The sequence below is a fragment of the Chrysochloris asiatica genome, unplaced genomic scaffold, assembly GCF_000296735.1.
Source record: "Chrysochloris asiatica unplaced genomic scaffold, ChrAsi1.0 scaffold00214, whole genome shotgun sequence".
NCBI classification, from domain to species: Eukaryota; Metazoa; Chordata; class Mammalia; order Afrosoricida; family Chrysochloridae; genus Chrysochloris; species Chrysochloris asiatica.
Window position 1 is genome coordinate 765020 of NW_006408732.1, and position 19460 is coordinate 784479.

Below are 19460 nucleotides of genomic sequence, written 5' to 3' on the forward strand. Positions count from 1 at the left end.
GTATATTATCCTATAATCCTGCATTTCCACTGATAGACATTTATTGAAGATGAATGAAAACATGTGTCTACACAAAATGTATTAATTCATGCTCATAGTAGCTTTATTCATAATAGCCAATAACTGAAGATAATTTTTTAAAAAGCTGCAACAGTATATCAACAGGGACATGTCAGAAATTCAATCTGGAATGAGAAGATGATGGAAAACTAGGGATATCATAACTGCTGTCAGATGGATATTGACTGAAAACATATAATACAAGAAAGATGCTTCCTTGTGCTTTATAGATTATGCAAAGGCTTTGGACTATGTGTATAATCACAGACTATGGATAACATCCAACACTCATCTGTCAGTTTGTCGTACTGGGGTGGTTTGCATGTTGCTGTGATTCTAGAAGCTATGCCATGAGTATTTCAAATACCAACAGTGTTTTCCATGGTGGGCAGGTTTCAGGTGAGCTCCAGACGAAGACAGACTACGAAGAAGGAGACACAGTCAAGAGATCAGACGACACAGTGTTGAATGAATGCCTGGCTCAGTGATGGAGATCTATGTTCATCTTTTAAATCTAGGGCTCTTCACTTCTGAAGGTGTCTCCTAGACTGGAGTGACTGTGTATGAGAGTGTGGTTGTGGTGCTGTATGTGAATGCATGCAAACTTGATTTGCCTTTAAGGTGCTGATAAACCTAGTAAATCATCAAAGTGAGATCATAAGTGTTAATGTACACTGAACATAAAAACAATGACCAGTTTAGCAGCAGATACTGGTTTACTCTGCAGCCTGTGTTTTCTGTCTCTCCGCTTCCTTTTTCCACCCCTTACTCCCATACTGTCCATCTCCACCACCCTCTTTTTTGAAGGTTTTTATTTACTTCAGCTAGCATGGCTTTTTAGTTGCTTCTCAAGTCAGAACAATTTTCAAGATGGTTTCCCTGTGCATTTGCACAAGATGAATGCTTGATGCTATGAAAAGCTTTTTATAGCATCCAAACAAATTTGTGTAGATTTTTGCATGGAAAAAAATCATAAATTTCCCTCAAAATAGGGAAAACTTGTTGCAGTACACAACTTGCCATAATAATATAAACAAGTAAAAAGTAATTTAAAAGCCATTCTTCTCATTTTCAGAGATAACATAAAGATCATTGCATGAGAAAAATCTACAGCGTAGTTTATTTTTAGATTTTGTTGAATCCTGCAAAGAAGAAGAAAAAAGTTTCTGTTGTGGTAGAATACTGTGCTGTGTTTAGATGTTATTTGTTTTCCATAAAAATGATATGGAAACTTCTAAAATGGAATTTGGTGCATATGTACTGCTGAATAAAGACCAATAAAGAGGTTTGAGTAGATGTAATGGTTGACACCGTTAATAAAATGACTAATCTGTTCAATTGTTTTAGAATCTTTTAATCTTAGACGTAGGAAGCCATGAACAATCTATTCTGAGCCAATTTAGGGAGAAAACTTTGTATTTTTAAAACTTGCATTAAAGTTAGGCAAGTGGTTTTTATAAATTGGAATCAGACCCCAGTTGTGAGGTTATGCACACTGAATTACTGTGACATAAATTAATTTGCACAAAGAAAATTCTTTAGAAGGTGGCTCATTGTAGGAAATCTTGTGCCTTCCCTTTTGAGCACAATTGTTGCATGAACAACAGTTTCCTATTAAAAACAAACCAGATTAGCCAGTATTTGCATCTATATCTACTTTGTGTTTACAAATCAACTGGTAATTCTGAAACACTGTAGAATGGATAAAAACTATTTTGTGATCATAACTCTCTGTTGAACTAGGGTATTTTTGCAGCATTCCTTGTCAGCAGAAATATAGCTAAATTTTAAAACTAGAAGCAGCAGAAATCTTGCTTGTAAAATTTATCCAAGTAGAGTATAGGCTAGGGTTTCTTGGGGAAAAATACATTAAAACTTAAAGCAATGTTGTTGTTGTTTAAAAGAAGAGAAACAGCTGTAAACATCCATTAATTATTAGACTATGGAATGCATGAAGCATGAAGCTACAAAAATATTCAAAAATGAAATGGAATGCATAAACATTGATGTTTTAAACATTAGTGAGCTGAAATGGACTGGTATTGGCCATTTTGAATCTGACAGTCACATGGTTAACTATGCTGGGAATGACAAATTTAAGAAAAATGGCATTGCATTCATTATCAAAAAGAACATTTCAACATCTATCTTGAAGTATACTGCTACCTGTGATAGAATAATACCCATATACCTACTAGGAAGACCAGTCAATAGCTCTGGTAGCGTAAAGGAGCTCTGGTAGCGTAGTGGTTACGAATCGGGCTGTGAACCTTAAGGTCAGCGGTTCGAAACTACCAGCGGCTCCGCGGGAGAAAGATGAGGCTTTCTACTCCCGTAAAGATTTACACCCTCGGAAACCCTGTACAGGGTCGCTATGGGTCAGAACTGACTCAACGGCACTTAACAACAACAATGCACCAACCACTAGAGCCAGTGATAATGGAATGAAAGAATTCTCCCAACTTCTTCAGTCTGAAATTGATCAAACATGCAATCAATACATATATCGATAATTGGAATGCAAACATTGGAAGCATCAGTAGTTGGAAAATATGGCCTTGGTGATAGATATATTCTGGAGATTGCATGATAGAATTTTGCAAGACCAATGACTTCGTCATTGCAAATATCTTTCTGAAACAACATAAATGACAACTGTATCCATGGACCTCACCAGATAGAATACACAGAAATCAAATTGACTACATCTGTGGAAAGAGATGGTGAAAATCTCCATATCATCAGCCAAAACAAGACCAGAGGCAGACTGTGTAACAGACTATCGATTGCTCATGTGCAAGTTCAGGCTTAAGCTGGAAGAAAATTAAAATAAATCCACAAGGGCCAAATTATGACATAAACATATCCCACCTGAATTTAGAGATCATCTGAAGAACAGATTTGATGCATTAGACCCTAAAGACTGAAGACCAGAAGAGTCGTGAGGTGACATCAAGAACATCATACAGGTAGAAAGCCAAAGGTCATGTCATTAAGAAGTCAAGAAAGAAGGAAAAGACCAAAATGGATGTCACAAGAGACTCTGAAACTTGCTCTCCAGCATAGAGATGTTTAATCAAATTGAAGAAGTGAGGAGATAAAAGCATTGAACAGAAAATGCCAACGATTCACTCATGAAGACAAAATCAAATATTATAACAAATTATGCAAACACCTGAGTTAGAAAACCAAAAGGGAAGAACACACTCAGTATTTCTCAAGCTGAGGGAACTGAAGGAAAACTTAAAGCCCAAAACAAAAACAACAGTTTGAGGACTAAGGTGTGCCTGATCCAAGCCATGGTATTTTCAAAACCTCATATGCATGTGAAAGTTGGACAATGAACAAGGAAAATCATAGAAGAATTGATGTATTTGAGTTCTGTTGTTGGAGAAGTATATTGAAAGTACCATGAACTGCCAGAAGAACAAACAAATCTTTGTTGGAATTCATACGTAAGAATGCTACTTAGAAGCTGACTGGCAAGACTTGGTCTCTCATACTTCAAACATGTTATTAGGAATGACCAGTTTCTGGAGAGGACATCATGCTTGGTAAAGTGGAAGGTCAATGAAAAAGAGGAAGACCCCAATGAGACAAATTTGCACAGTGGTCACAACAACTGACTCAAGCATAGCAACAATTGTGAGAATGCTGCAGGAACAGGAAGTGTTTCATCCTGTTGTTCAGAGGTTACTAAGAGTCAGCCCCTGACAACAACAGCACCTAATGACAACAGCAGTAGCTGGAAGCAAATATCCAGGAGAATAGATAAGCAACTTATGTTATTATAGTCATTTGATGGAAAAATCTTCATTATTAAAACTACTTACATCATCAGCATCATAAAAAGAATAATAAACCATTATGCTGAGCAAAAGAAATTAGGCACAGAGAAGTACATACAGTATGATTACATTTATAAGGAGGTCAGAACAATTGACTAATCTATAGAAATAGAAACTGGAAAGAATTCTGGAGTGGCATAAGTGTTGGTAAGGAGACTAGAAAGAAATTTGAGAAGAAAAGAAAAGGTTCTATACTTTGTGTTACAGTTAGGCAGGTGTGTCATTGTCAAAACTCACTGAACTCTACTCCTAAAATCTGAACAGTTTGCCATATACAAAATGTGTAAAATTTAAACAAAAATAAATGAACTAATGATATGTGAAGGAGCTCTTGTAGCACAGTGGATTATGAACTGGGCTACTAAGCGCAAGGTCAGCAGTTCAAATCTACTAGCCACTCAATGTGAGAAAGATGAGGCTTCCTACTCCCTTAAAGATTTACAGCCTCAGAAACCCTATATAGGGTCACTCTGAGTCATAACCCACTCTGTGGCACACAACCACCACCAACAATATGTGATAAGCAACAAGAGACAGAGAGATGGAAAAAAGGTAATAATAATTCAGACTTTGTGCTTGATTGAATGTAAAAGGATCAGGAGTTAAGTCTATGATTTAACCCAGTTCATTTAGGAACACATGTTAGGCACAGACACAAAAAGTGGGCTCACTTGTCAATAGTGTTTTAATCTTATTGAAACATGAACCTTGCTCAGTAATGGTACTGCTTCCTTCTGAAGTTAAAAGCGGGTAGATTGGTATTTCCCCAGTGACATGTATCCTCCCATCAATCAAATTCATCCCTTTATCAGGCTCAAATTTGAAATATGCTAGCTGAGTGCAGAAATATCAATTTTGGAGCTCACTCCTAATGTTATTCTGTTGCAGCCAGAGAGTACTAACCTCCAGGGTACAGGCCAAGTTCCATCTGTTTAGCCTCATTTTAAGGGAAGGGTGGTTCAGTTTTAGTTTTGTTGGGAAGGGTGGGAATGTAATTCTTTTGTTAATTTTAAGTAGTTGCAGAAGACCAGCAGTTGAACAACAGATTTAAGTTGAAAAATAAAATGAAACCACTTTAAATTATTAAGGTCTATACAGATGATTGAAAGACCTATAGCTTTATTAGAAAGATAATGGAAAATAAAAATTAACCCTGCACAGACTTGAATAAATATTTCAACAGTCACTTTCTTTGGATAGTAATATACATTCCTTTTTTGGAGGTCACTTTAATTCTGTTTTCTTTACGTGCTTTCTTCATTTTACTATCTACCAGCAATTGTTATAATCTTATTGCTAAGAGATCAATTTATTAAGAGCTCTATGGCACTTAACAACAGCCTGTACAACAATTTATGGTATAAATAATATTATTATCCTTAGTTCCAGATGAAGAAAAAAGATACAATTTGTAAGACAGAGCCAAGGTCTGAGTTAAGGCAATCACACAGAGCCAAAATCTTAGACATATTTAACCATCAAGCTAAAATAATTTTCATCTCCTTTATTTGCTTCTTTCTCTCTTTTTCTCAGTCATCAACTTTGTGCTAATAGCTCTAATAAGTCTCTATATAATATGTTTCCTTTAATCCTCATAATAACTGAAAGGTTTAACTTAAAATCTTTATTTCATAGTTAAAAAAAAAAGAAGAAAACAAAAACTAAGGTTCAAGTAGGTTGCATGACTTCTCTCAGATTGCTCCGATAGAATTAAGACCTCACCTTGAACTCTTAATCTATCTGCCTCACAGCTCTAAATCTTTCTACCTAATATAAAAAATACACATGCTTACTTTGCAGTTCTTCCAGGGCTATTTGTGTTTAGATAACTTGGTAATATCCAAATTGTAAAATTTCAGACATCTGTAGAAGTTATTCGGGAAGATGATAAGATTTGAAGACTCCACCTTAATTCTGCATCCAATCCATCCAACACAGTTCTGTTGAGTTGATACTGGCTGATAGCAACCCTCTAGGATAGAGTAGAACTGCCCAGAATGTTTCCAAGGCTGTAAATCTTTGTGGGAACAGATAGCTTCATCTTTTCCCCTCAAAGCAGTTGAACTGCTGACCTTGTGATTAGCAGCCCAGTGCTTACCACACTATGCCACTAGGCGTGGTGACTCTACCTTGTTGTTATGTACCTTCCAGTCTGTTGTGATTCGTAGCGACATTTAGCAAAATAGAACAAAACACTCCTCAATCCTGAGTATCCTCATAACCATTGCTATGTTTGAGCCCACTGTTGCTATCCCTTTGTCAATTCATCCTTATTGGGATTCTTCTTTTTCACTGACCTTCCACTTTTCGAAGCACGGTGGCTTTCTCCATTTATCTCCTGACCACAGGTTCAAAGAAGGAGAAACAAAGTCTCATTAACCTCATTTCTATGGAATATTATGGCTTTACTTCTTCCAAGAAAGACTTGTTGTTTTTCTTACAGTCCATGGTATTTTCAATATTCTTTTCCAACATCATAATTCAAATGCCTCAATTCTTCCATATTCATTGCTCAACTTTAACTTGAAAATGAGATGATTGAAGAGACTATGTGCACCTTAGTTCTCAAAGTGACATCTTTACTCTTTAACACTTTAAAGAGGTCTTTTGCCTCAGATTTGCCCCTGGCAATATGTCTTTTGATTTCTCGAATGCTACTTTCATGAGCATTGGTTGTGATCCAAGCAAATGAAATCTTTGGCAACTTCAATCTTTTATCCATTTATCATTATGTTATTTACTGGTCCAGCTATGAGGATTTTTGCTTTCTTTACACTGAGGTGCAATCCATACTGAAGATTATAGTTTTTTTTTTTATTTTCATCAGTAAGTATTTTAAATCATCTTTCCTTCCAGAAAGCAAGGTTTTGTCATCTGCAACTATCAGGTTATCAGTGAGTCTTCCTCCAATCCAGATACATTCTTCTTCATAAAATCCATCTACTCAGATTGTTTGCTTAGCATACAGAATGAATACATCCCTTTCCTGATTTTAAACCGTTCAGTACTCCTTGTTCTTTCAAATGATTCATTCTTGTTCTATGTATAGGTTCCTCACAAACACAGTTAAATATTCTGGAGTAGCCATTCTTCACAATGTTAGCCATAGTTTGTTATGATCCACACAATTGAATGTATTTGCATAGTCAATAAAGCACAAGTAAACATCTTTGTGATATTCTCTGGTTTCAGCAAGGATCCACCTGACAATTCTTTTTGGTACAGTGATTCCATATATTCCTTCAATCTTCTTTGCTTAGTGCATCCTTCAATATTTTGCCAAAGTTGCTATTGTTGTGAAGTGCCTTTGAGTAGGTTCTGACTCATAGTGACCCTCTCTAAGGTTTCTGAGGAGCAGCTGGTGAGTTTGAACTGTCAATCTTGTGGTTCAAATTGATCTTGTCATGTCCAATGCTTATCCTGGACATAGAATTCTTCAATATTGCAACCTGAAGTATGAATTTTTTCTTCAGTTCCTTCAACTTGAGAAATTCTGAGTGTATTATCTTTTGGTTTTATAACCTCAGGTGCTTGCATATTTCATTATAATACTTGACTTTATCTTCTCCAGCTGCCCTTTGAAATTTTCTCTTAAACTCTTTTACTTCCTAATTTCTTTTAGTTGCTTTAGCTTCTTTGTGTCTTCTATCGTTGATTTTCTTCTTTTCTTTGTTTCCTTTATTTGAAATGTTTCCTTTATTTAAAATCATGTATGATGCTCTTTATGTCCTCCCACAACTTCTCCATTGTCTCTTTTCACAGATGTAGTCAATTTTATTAGTGTGTGTTACATTAGGTCTATGGGCATAGTTTATGTTATTGATAGAAGGTATTTGCAATGAATAAGGTGTTGATCTACTAAAAAAAAATTTTTAATTAACTAATTGTTATAAAATTATTTGGAGACAGACAGCTTAAATGCCAATCAACAGAAGAATTGTTAGACAAATTTCAGTACATATACACAATAGAAAACTATGAAACTTTGAAGAATAATGATGAATCTGGGAAACACTCCAAAACATGGATGAACCTGGAGGACATCATGCTGAGTGAATAACAAAAGGATAAATATTTTATGAGACCACTATTGTAAAAAGCTTTAGTAGCATAGTGGTTACGAATTGGGCTGCAAACCTCAAGGATGGCAGTTCAAAACTTCCAGCCATTTCACAAAAGAAAGCTAAGGCTTTCTGCTCCCGTAAAGATTTACAGCCTCGGAAACCCTGTACAGGGTTGCTATGAGTCAGAAATGACAGCACTTAACAACAATAACCGTTATCTGATGGTACAAGGAGGGTATTATAGTTATGGAAATGAAATGAAGAGTATTCCTTATTGAATATAAATGTGATGATCTGCTCTGCAAACCTTCACTCTATTCACAATAAAATGTTAAAAAAAATTATCATGTGATCTCCATCATTGTTTCCATCACCAAGGATGCAATTTCTAACTACAGGTCCCTCTTTGATTCCAATTTTCACATTAGAATCACCAGTAATTATCAGTGCATTTAGATTGCATGTTTCACCTATTTCAGACTGACGTTTATTGTTGTTGTTGTTGTTAAATACCTTTGAGTCAGTTCCAACTCATAGTGACCTTGTATAGGGTTTCCTAGGAGCAGCTGGCAAATTTGAACCATTGACCTTGAGGTTCAAACTGACCTTGTGGTCAAGGTCTTCGTTGTGGATGTATGGATATTACACTATCGAAGATGCCATTGTACTTCAAGATAGATCTTGAAATGTTGTTTTTGACAATTGATGTGACACCACTGCTCTTCAGTTGGTCATTTCCAGCAGAGTAAACTACTAGATACCAATCTTTATGTGTTCCATTTCAATTTTGGTGACCTTTAATTTTCCTAGATTCATACTTTGTCCATTCCAAGTTAAAATTCTGGATGTTTGCAGCTGTTTCTTCTCATTTTTACTTGTGTCCAATCAGGAAATGTAGGTCCCTAAAACTTTTCTTCATCCATGTCATTAATGCTAACTCTACTTTGATAAGGCATCTCTTCCTCAGTTGAATTTTGAGTGCTTTCCAACTTGTGGGCTCATCGTTTGGCACTATATCAGACAAGGTTTTGTTGCTATTCATAACATTTTCATTGGCTAAACTCTCAGAAATGGTCTACCTCTTCTTATTTTGGAAGCTTTCCTGAAACTTGTTTACTATGGTGACCCTGGTGGAATTTAAAATATAGGTGGCAAAGCTCATAGCATCACAAAAATACACAAGCCACCACTGTATGACATACTGACAGAAGAGTGGTTTATAGGACTGTCTATTGTTTGAGTCCTTGTGTGATACTGTAGAATCAGCACTGGACTGCTTACCCCAAGGTTTGAACCCTCCAGCCCCTCCTTGGAAACCATATACAGGGTCACTGTGAGTTTTAACTGATTGAATGACACTTAACAACAACAACAATTGTTTGGCTGAAAGATGATATCCAGGAATGGGCTCAATTTCAGATTTGAAGTGTATCTAAAGGGATCCCAGGGGTTCCACTAGTGTTTATCAGACCAGTAAGTTTTGTCTTTTTTATGGTTTTGAATTTTGTTCTATAATTTTCTCTCACTCTGTCCATGACCTGTTATTGTTATCCCAATTAGAGAAGTTGGTGCTAGACACCATCTAGTTCTTCTTGTTTCAGGTTAGTGGAAATTCTGGTTCATATGATCCATTAGTTCTTGGATGAACTGTTTCCTAGAGTCTTTAATTTACGTCATTCTCCTTTGCTCCAGATGGGAAAAGATCAATAATTGTATTGTAGATGGCCAATCACAAACTTTTAATACTTTGGTTGCTGCTCACCAAAGTAGGGTGTGTAACATTGTCTTTATGAATGATGTAATGCCAGTAGAACTATATGTCCACTGAAACTATTGTCCTAAGTCTTCAAACTGAGTAGTTCAGTCTATAAGATGTTCATTTTGGCTAAGAAGTTTACATTACATTGCCACTTGCATGCTGTACTATATACTGTCTTTATTTACAGCATATAATATATTATGTAGATTGTATCCTCTGCCAAACCTATATATGTTCATGAGTGTACTCCCATACTTTATCCCACAACTGTTCAACTTACATATGTAGTAAAATATTATTTGTTATTATTCCTATTGTCCATTTTTTTCTTTCTATATCAAAATGCACTGTGTCTATATAATTTGAGTTTTTGAGATAATTAGAAGTTTAGTCAGGATGGATTTATTATCTCATATCTTCATGCGCTCTTTCGTTTCACAAATACTTGTTGAGAACTTATTAAATGTAAACATTGTGTTGGCTTTAGGGTAACAAAGATAAATATGGCACAACCTCTGCCTGAAAAGACTTGAATGAAGCTATAGAGAAGACCAATAGCATTCTCACATATGATACTTTCCCAGAAGTGACAGATCACAACGTTCTTCCTTTCATTAAAAAAGTTGAAAAAGTCTGTTTACCTGAAGGGCCCATGTCTCCTCTTTGGCAGTACTTTCTCTGTATGAGAAATCATTCTTTTCTTTTTTTAAAAAAAAAAAAACCTTTCTCAATTTTATTTTATTTTTGCTTTTTGGTACATAAATGAATAATTCGGGAGACAACCAATAACTGGTTAATACTCCCTGCTGTCCTTCCAAAGCTGCACAGCCTAAAATAAAGGTGCTGCGGAGGTGGAGAACCCAATTTTCATTCTAAGTTTCACACAGTGGGTTTCAGTCAATTAAAATTTCTGTTCCTAAGATACAGTTGCTTATGGAGGCAAGAAGCACCCACATTTTTTGGGAAACAATGATTTTAGTCAACAAGAACTTTCTTCTCCACAATACCTGTGGAGACCTCAGTTATGGGATTTTGTTCAATTGCTGAGGGGATGTCATAAAACATCACGCTTTTTCAGGCATCAGTTTCAGCGGTTCAAAACTACCAGCCGCTCCGCGGGAGAAAGATGAGGCTTTCTACTCCCGTAAGGATTTACACCCTCGGAAACCCTGTACAGGGTCGCTATGGGTCGGAACCAACTCGAAGGCACTTAACAACAACAACAACAAGGTTTTGACTCCTCTAAGCTACACAACAAACATCTTGTGGAGAAACAGTACATTTACCAGTCTCTTTACCCTCACTAATGCCTTGGAATCAGGCCATCAGGCACTGCCTTTTGGGTAAATCCATTTCATAGCAAGAATTGTGTATGTGTGTGATTTTGTTATTAAAGTCTTTTGGATAGGGTTCAAGTTGGACCTGCCTTATGCCGAATTTTGCATTTTACCAAACTGCTAGTCATAGGTACCGGCAATTTAAGAGAAATTTCTTACAGATTACAGGAAGTCAGCTATCTCTCAGAGTTTTCCTTGGTCTTAGATTCATTCTACTTCAAAGGTGAACAAATTGAAAATGTGCTTAAAATAGTTCCCTGGGAAAGTATTGCTAAGATTGTTTTTCTATTTGTGTCTTTGAAATGGTGAAATTAAATCAATTTATTTTCACTCATGGCTAAAGTACAATCAAAACCATAATAGGCTTACTCGTTCACTCAATTATTCACTCAACAGCTCCTAAGAAGCTTTGGTAGAGTAATGGTTATGAGTTAAACTGCTAACCTCAAGGTCAGCAGTTCGAAACTACCAGCCATTCCGTTACAGAAAGATGAGACTTTCTGTTCCTATAATGGTTTACAGCCCTGGAAGCCCTATTCAGGGATGCTATGAGTAAGCACAAACTCCATGGCACAATACCACCACCACTAGGGCTAGACTAGGAATTCAACTCATTATTATTATGTTGTTGTTAAGTGCATTAAAGTTGGTTTCTGAGAAGCAGCCGGTGGGTTTGAACCATCAACTTTGTGATTAGTAATCCAGCGCTTTATCTTACAGTTCAACACCAGAACTCCCATTATCTTTATACCAGGACTCTAATTAGAAACCTGATATTGCTTTTTTTTTTTGTCATTGTTATCTTGAATGCCTAAAACATCAAAATGTAATTTGCTATGATACTATCTTCGGAAAGTTTTCTGAGTATAATACGTTTCTGTTGAGTAATTCCCCTTGTTGCTGTTGTTGTTAAGTGCCGTAAAATTTGTACCCAGTCATAGTGACTCTTTTAGGAGCTCTGGTAGCAGAGTGGTTACAAATCAGGCTGTGAACCTTAAGGTCAGGAGTTCAAAACTACCAGCTGTTCCGGGGGAGAAAGATGAGGCTTTCTGCTCCTGTAAAGATTTACAGCCTTGAGAAACCTACAGGGTCACTATGAGTTGGAACCGACTCCACAGCACACAACCACCATAAACACCAACCATAGTGACTCTGTTATAGTGTTTCCGAGGAGTAACTGGTGGGTTTGAACGTCCAACCTTATGGTTGTAAGTCCAGTGATGAAACTACAATGCCAATCCGAAAAAAACATATAAATCAATTTTAAAAAGTGGTTAAAAAGTTCAATGATCAGTCCTGTTTTCTTTTCCTTGATATCTTGTGGAAAGAATTCAGCCTCTGAACGAATTATGCTCCCATTTTTTTTTAGCAATGAATCATTTAAAGTTAATATGTAGCTTGAGAATTTTTTTCTGTTACTGAATCATATAAAAAATATGTTGGCAAAAATATTAATTTGATTGGACTCTCACTTTTTCCCTTCTACTTGCTCTCTCCCTTGAATCCACTTCCTGGTTGGTGAGACAAACCATCTCTCAACATGTTTATATACTTTTTCAGCCATGATTTTGTCACTGATCTGTAGTAGAGAGGCCTTGTTTAATAAGGAAAACAATCCCCTGTGAGTGTTAATTGGGTAACAATTCACTTTTATTTCAAGGGAAATTGTTTGATTCTTTTAAATAGATAATGAACTTGGAACTTCTCCTCAGGCATGAGACTAGCTTGATTTGGGAGGAGTAGGCTTTTTGAGTTTCTGCATTTCCTCTGCTTGAATGTAAATTTAATTTTCTTTTTGAGTCCCTATGAATGGTTACTGAGAGCTAGCCTCCTTGAGTGGAGAGAGAATGTTCCTGAATTCTTAGGAATTCAGATGGTACCAGGTTTCTCAAAATGAGCAGTGACTTTGTCCCAGTTGTAGTTGCTTCACTGATTGACTTCAACCACACCTTCTTGAGTGGACAGCTGATGTTACTAATTAGAGAGGAATGTGCCTTTATGGCTTAGGTCTTGACTCTGCAAACCAAGCCCAAACTTATGGCCATGAATCCCAACTCGTGGCAACCAGATAGGATAGAGTGGGTTCTAGCTTGTAACAACTCGATAGGATAGAGTAGACCTGCCCCCTAGGATTTTCAAGGATGTAAATCTTTTCAGAAGCTGACACATCTTTCTTTTGCTGAGCTGCTGGTAAATTAGAACCACTGTCCTCTGTTAGTAACTGTTTTAATCACAACACAACCACGGTTCCTGGCAAAGGACAAAGGGTAACTTAATAAATTTGGTGGCATAAGACCCATTGCTGAATTACTTTTGAGGTTACACTTGAGAAAGATTTTCATCCTGTTCTCACTGAAGTTCTTCAAAGCTGCCTATAAAATTGTAATTTACTTTGTAATTTCATGGGAAAAAAACAAAACACAAAAAACTTCCTCATGAAAACTAAGTCATTTTTAGCTATACTTTGGTCCCATGCCTTAAGAGAAAGTTATCTAGGTGGAAGCCTAGGCATGTTGCCATCCAGCTGTACTTACTAGGAGGCAAATTACCACAGGTGCAAAAACTTCTAGAGAGCTTTCCAACTTTCTATAAAATTAAAAATAGCAAATTATAGTATTGTGAGATGAAATGTTTATTCAGTCACGCATGCTTGAGAGCACCATGGCATGGTTATTTAAAAGGCTTATCAGGCTAATCTTGTATATTTAGGATTTTTGTGTGGCAATAAGTTATGCCTTGTGGGATTTTGTTTTCTCATTGACCCTAGGCAATGGAGTATTCTGAGTATAATGCTAACTGTGGTACTGGCAAAATGTCAGGTTGTTATCTGCACATTTGATGATGAGAGAAAGAGGAGGTTTTCTGATTCCTTAAAGATCCATAGCCTCACAAAACCTAAGGAGCAGTTCACTAGGATCCTGTAGGGGTACTATGAGTTGCAATTAACTTGATGATAGTGAGTTTTTGAGTGTGGATATTGGAAGACTCTGAAAGACAAATGACTTATTCTTACAACTTGCTAACCAGAACTCCTCTTTATTGTTGTCATTAGGTGTTGATGAAGCTGTTCCAACTCATAGTAACCCTATGCTCAACAGAACAAAACAATGTCTGTTCCTGCGCCATCCTCACAATTGTTATGTTTGATCCCATCTAGATAAACAAGGCGCTGGCCTTGTTTAGGGTCTTTCTCTTTTTTTGCTAACCATCACTTTACCAAGAATGATGTCCTTCTCCAAGAACTGGTTCCTCCTAATAACATGTCCAATGTTGTGAGATGATGTCTTACCATCTTGACTTCTAAGGAACATTCTGGCTGTTTTCTTACAAGACAGAATTACTTGAACCTCTAGAAGAAGTCCATGCTATTTTCAATATTCTTCACCTCTTACTGTTGTTGTTGTTAAGTACCATGGAGTCGGTTCCGACTCATAGTGACCCTACATAGGGTTTTCGAGGCTATGATTACGGGAGCAGAAAGCCTCATCTTTCTCCCGTGGAACTGCTGGTAGTTTCGAACTGCCGACCTTCAAGTTAGCAGCCCGATTCGTAACCACTATGCTACCAGAGCTCTTACTGTTGTTATGTGCCGTGGAGGCAGTTCCGACTCATAGTGACCCTACACAGGGTTTCCGAGGCTGTAAATCTTTACGGGAGCAGACCGCCACATTTTTCTCCCACGGAACCGCTGGTAGTTTCGAACTGCTGACCTTGCGACTCACAGCCCGATTCGTAACCACTACGCTACCAGAGCTCTTACTAGTGAGGTTTAAATCCCAAAGATTCCTTGCTGAGAGTAAAATTCTAAAGACTTGAGCTTTCTCTAGTCATTGTAAGATATCTGAGACAAAGGTGCCAATTATTAATGAATGGTATGTAGCAACAGTGACTTTAGGCTGTTGTTGTTGTTGTTATGTTCCGTGGAGTCGGTTCCGACTCATAGCGACCCTGCACAGGGTTTCCGAGGCTGTAAATCTTTACGGGAGCAGAATGCCTCATCTTTCTCCCGCGGAACCGCTGGTAGTTTCGAACTGCTGACCTTGAGGTTCACAGCCCGATTCGTAACCACTACGCTACCAGAGCTCCTTGAAGACTAAATGAATAGAGATGCGAAGCACGAAGATTATTTGGAATTGTTAACTAAGAAAATATGTATCAAAAGTGTTTCTTGAAGTGGCCAAATCAGTGACAAAAGCATTGGTGTATATCACAGTGTAAAAAAATCACCTACAGAAAACTTGATTTTCCAAGTGTCAAGCTATGATTGATTAGGTAGCAGAATGGCAAGTGGGGTTCCATGGAAAGGCCAATTTTATCTGTATGTCTTTGTGTTTTTCTAGCAGGATTTATGCCTCTGGTGAAAGAGCCATCGTTGTAAATGCTGGAAGTCTTTGAAGGATAATAGATTTTTATTGTTGTATTGTTTTTTAGATACATTAAGCAACACATCTTAATTTATTTAAACTGTGTAAAGAACATGTAATTAAAAGAGTTTAGCAATCAGACCCATTCTCATCCCTGCGATTCATTAATGAAAGTGGATACTTTCTTCTGGTGCTGCTTTTCTATAGAGCCACAATAATATTATTATTTCTTAGTTTAAAAATTCTTCCATAAGAGTCATTATCATATCCTCATAATGTACATAAATCTTGGGGCAGCCAGGGAAATAACTTCTGTTCCTTTCACTATTGATTCTGGCCCAGATTATAGGCCCTTAGGCTACGATCTATTTGATTTTAAATTCTAAAACTCCGCAGACTTTAAAATAGTTCTTGTCCAGGTGCTAGTGAAACACTGTCCTAGTGTGCCAAGTGCATATTTCTATGGAATCCAAAACTCAGCTGAGAAAATACGAAGTCATACTATTTTTAATCATCTCATATGTATGCAAAAGCTAGACAATGAATAATGAAGCCTGAAGAATAATTGATGTATTTGAATTATGGTATTAATGGAGAATGTTAAATATATCTAGGAGTTCCAGGAGAACAAAAAAAATGTGTCCTAGTAGAAGTAGAGCCAGAATGTTCCTTAGATGTGAGGAAGTTTGACATCCCTGGAGAAGGATATGATGAATCAGGGTCAGCTAAGGAGAGGAAGGCCCTCACCACGATGATTTAACACATTGACTATCACAAACATAGCAACAGGGATGATGAAGGACTGGGCAGTCTTTCCTTCTGCTGTACACGGGTTTGCTATGAATCTAAACTGACTTAACGGCACCTAACCACAGCAATAACACTTCTTAACACTTTGGACATTGCTTTTATATTTTCATCCCATGACAATTTCCTACATTTAAAGAAAATTTAATTTGACAAAATTAAAGTTGTTTTTGAAGTACTTAACAATTACAATTTTATCAGTTTGACTTTTTTAAACCCCATCAAAATCTTCTACAATATTTTCTGTATTTGCTGAAAGATGACATCCCTCTTGCCTTAATCATGTGCCAGATTACTCATAAACCTGGACCATATGCCAATGCAATTTGCTGATGGATCCAAGCTGTTTTGGTAGATAAAAAATCTAAGGGGATTAGAATGACTCAGTCCTCACTGTGAATAGAGCAACGCCTGTAGGGCAGCTACATTCTTTCCTTTCTTTCCTTGTCCATACATCATATCTATTTTCTTAATTTAGCTTATTGAGGACCCAAAACCTGAAGATCATACTAATTCCCACAAAAATGCATTTCCTTTAAATAATGTCTTTCTTTAGATATCTAGATAGAATGGAGATTTTGTATGTGCAAAATTAGGAAATTTACCCCATGTTTCAGCTTCAAGGTGGCTTAAGGAAAGGGAGTAAAAAAAACAAAACACAAAACTACTCTTACATTGATAAATGCCACAAAATACCTTTCTCTCTTACTTGGTTGTGTTTTGCTCAGTATAGTTAATGGTGTAATTATTCTCTGTCATCAATATTTGAATAACTTCAAGTTGCTTGTTTATAATGAAATGAACCTCTCTAATTCTTGACTTGAAATCAGAATCAGATGGTTGATTAAATTATTAAAATTTAAAGTGACCTTTGGGAAAATACACTTTTATAGAAGGCATTTTCCCATGTGCTCACTTTTCCTTTCTAGCACAAGTAAAATTTACCCAAAACAGGAAATTATTGTGATTTAAATTTTGTGTTTTAAAAATAATTTTATTGATGGTAGCTTCTGATTTTACATGTCTAACATTGTTCTTTAAAGATTAAGCAACAAAACATTGTCTTTGAAATATATTAATTCATTATACTACTGTTGTTAGATGCTGTCAAATGGATTCCTACTTATAGTGACCTTATGCAGTCCTTCACCATCCTCACAATCATTGTTAATCTTGAGTTCATTGTTGTTGCCACTGTGTAGATCCATCTAGCTTGGGGTCTTCCTCTTTTTTGCTGAACCTCTACTGTATCTAGCATGATGTCCTTCTGCAGGGATTATTCCCTACTGATAATATGTCTGAAGTATGATAGTCTGGGCTTCTAAGGGGCATTCTGGCTGTACATCTTCCAACACTGATTTGTTTGTTTCTGTAGCAATCCATGGTACCTTTAATACTCTTCTCCAATGACATAATTCAATGAGTCAATTCTCCTATGGTCTGCCTTACAACTAAGAGCTCTTTATGCATATATAAAACAGTGTAATAAATTCTAATTATTCATATTTATATAATTTTTAAGCAGATAGCATACTATACCATAATGTGTGGATCCAGGACAATAGAGTAATGGAAACATATAGTTGGAAGTATCATAGATGCCATTAGGCCAATGAAGGGATCATCTCTGTGATATACTCTTGACCAAGATAAGAATTCTTTGTAGGTGTTTCTGACAAATGGAAGAAATTTTTAACATTTTGAGTATTTTCAGTGATGAGAAATACTAAAAAGTAATTTTTCAAATACAATTTTCCTCTCTCTGTTTTCATTACACCAAATTTTACCTTTGAGAGCTCAGAAGAATAATTTATATTTCATTCATCCTGGTAAAAACAAAACAAAAAAAAAAAAACCTTAAACATTTAACAGAGAAACATACTTATATCCTCAGAAATTTGGCAGGTATAACTGACCTTACAAAGGAGTTCTCCTTTCATTAGTGTCCATTTCTTATATACAGAAAATGGTGCTCTCACATATAAGCTATTTTTATATCACAATATTACAACCAACAAACACCCATATATGTGGATAAAATGAATCACACATGTTATTCAGTCACTCACTAAGTCTACCGTTACTCAGGCACTCATGAAGGAAAAAGGAATCTTTTTAACAGTCAGAAAGGAATTATGGTTTCCTGTGAATTCAGAGACTTTGTTTAGCATAAAATTAGGCTTATTTAGAAGGTTTGGCTTGGCACTATAAAATGGGACTTAATACAGGAGTAAGGTTGACAACTGAATTTTACTACCCATATATTTGTTTGGCATACTGTAGTGATTTGTGTGTTAATGTGAAACTAGTATTCCATATATTAGTGTCACCCATAGTGGACAGGTTTAGTTAAATGCATACTAGGAAGAATGGCATGGTGACTACTTCCAAAATTTTTTCAGTGAAAACCTTATGAATCATAAAAACATTGATTAACCTGATTACTTTGGACATATCATCAGGATGGATCAATGTCTAGAGAAAGACATCATGATTAGTGAAGTTGAGGACAAGGGAGACACTCAATGAGATGGACTGGCACAATATCTTCAACGATGGACTTGAACATACCAGTGATTGTGGGATGATGCAAGATCAGGCAACATTTTGTATTGTTGTACATGATAACAGAGCCATGAAACAGAGTTGACCCAAATGGTTGCTTTCTATCTCTGTGTAGTCTTTAACAATTCCAGTGACGGACAGTTCTTTCTTCATCACTCACTCACACATTCATTTCTTCATTCATTTACCAGCTTCTTACTTTGTCTTTTAGTTGCAAACAATACAAATCAATTCCAATTACCATAAAGAGCAAAGAGATTTGTTTGTGTTTTATTTTGCAAAAGTAGGATTCAAATATATGATTAACAGAATTCAAGCCAGTTCGCCAAAACTTTGATTATCTGGATCTCTTGCCTCTGTTAATCTTATTTCATAACCTATAAAGACTTTCTCCAGTGGAAGGGCATATGGCCTTAAATAGTCTCAAGTCTGTATCATCCCAACTCAGTAACCATATAGTAATTGGTGACATAGAAGGAAAAGATAACATTTAAAAATTAATTTTTCAACATACATGTTATCAAGTTCAAGAAACTTTTGTAAGCAATGATATTAGTGATTGTTTTCGTTGTTAAGTGCTGTCGAATTGGTTCCAACTCATAGTCACCTTGTATAGAGTTTCCGAAGAGTGACTGGTGAGCTTGAACTGCCAACCT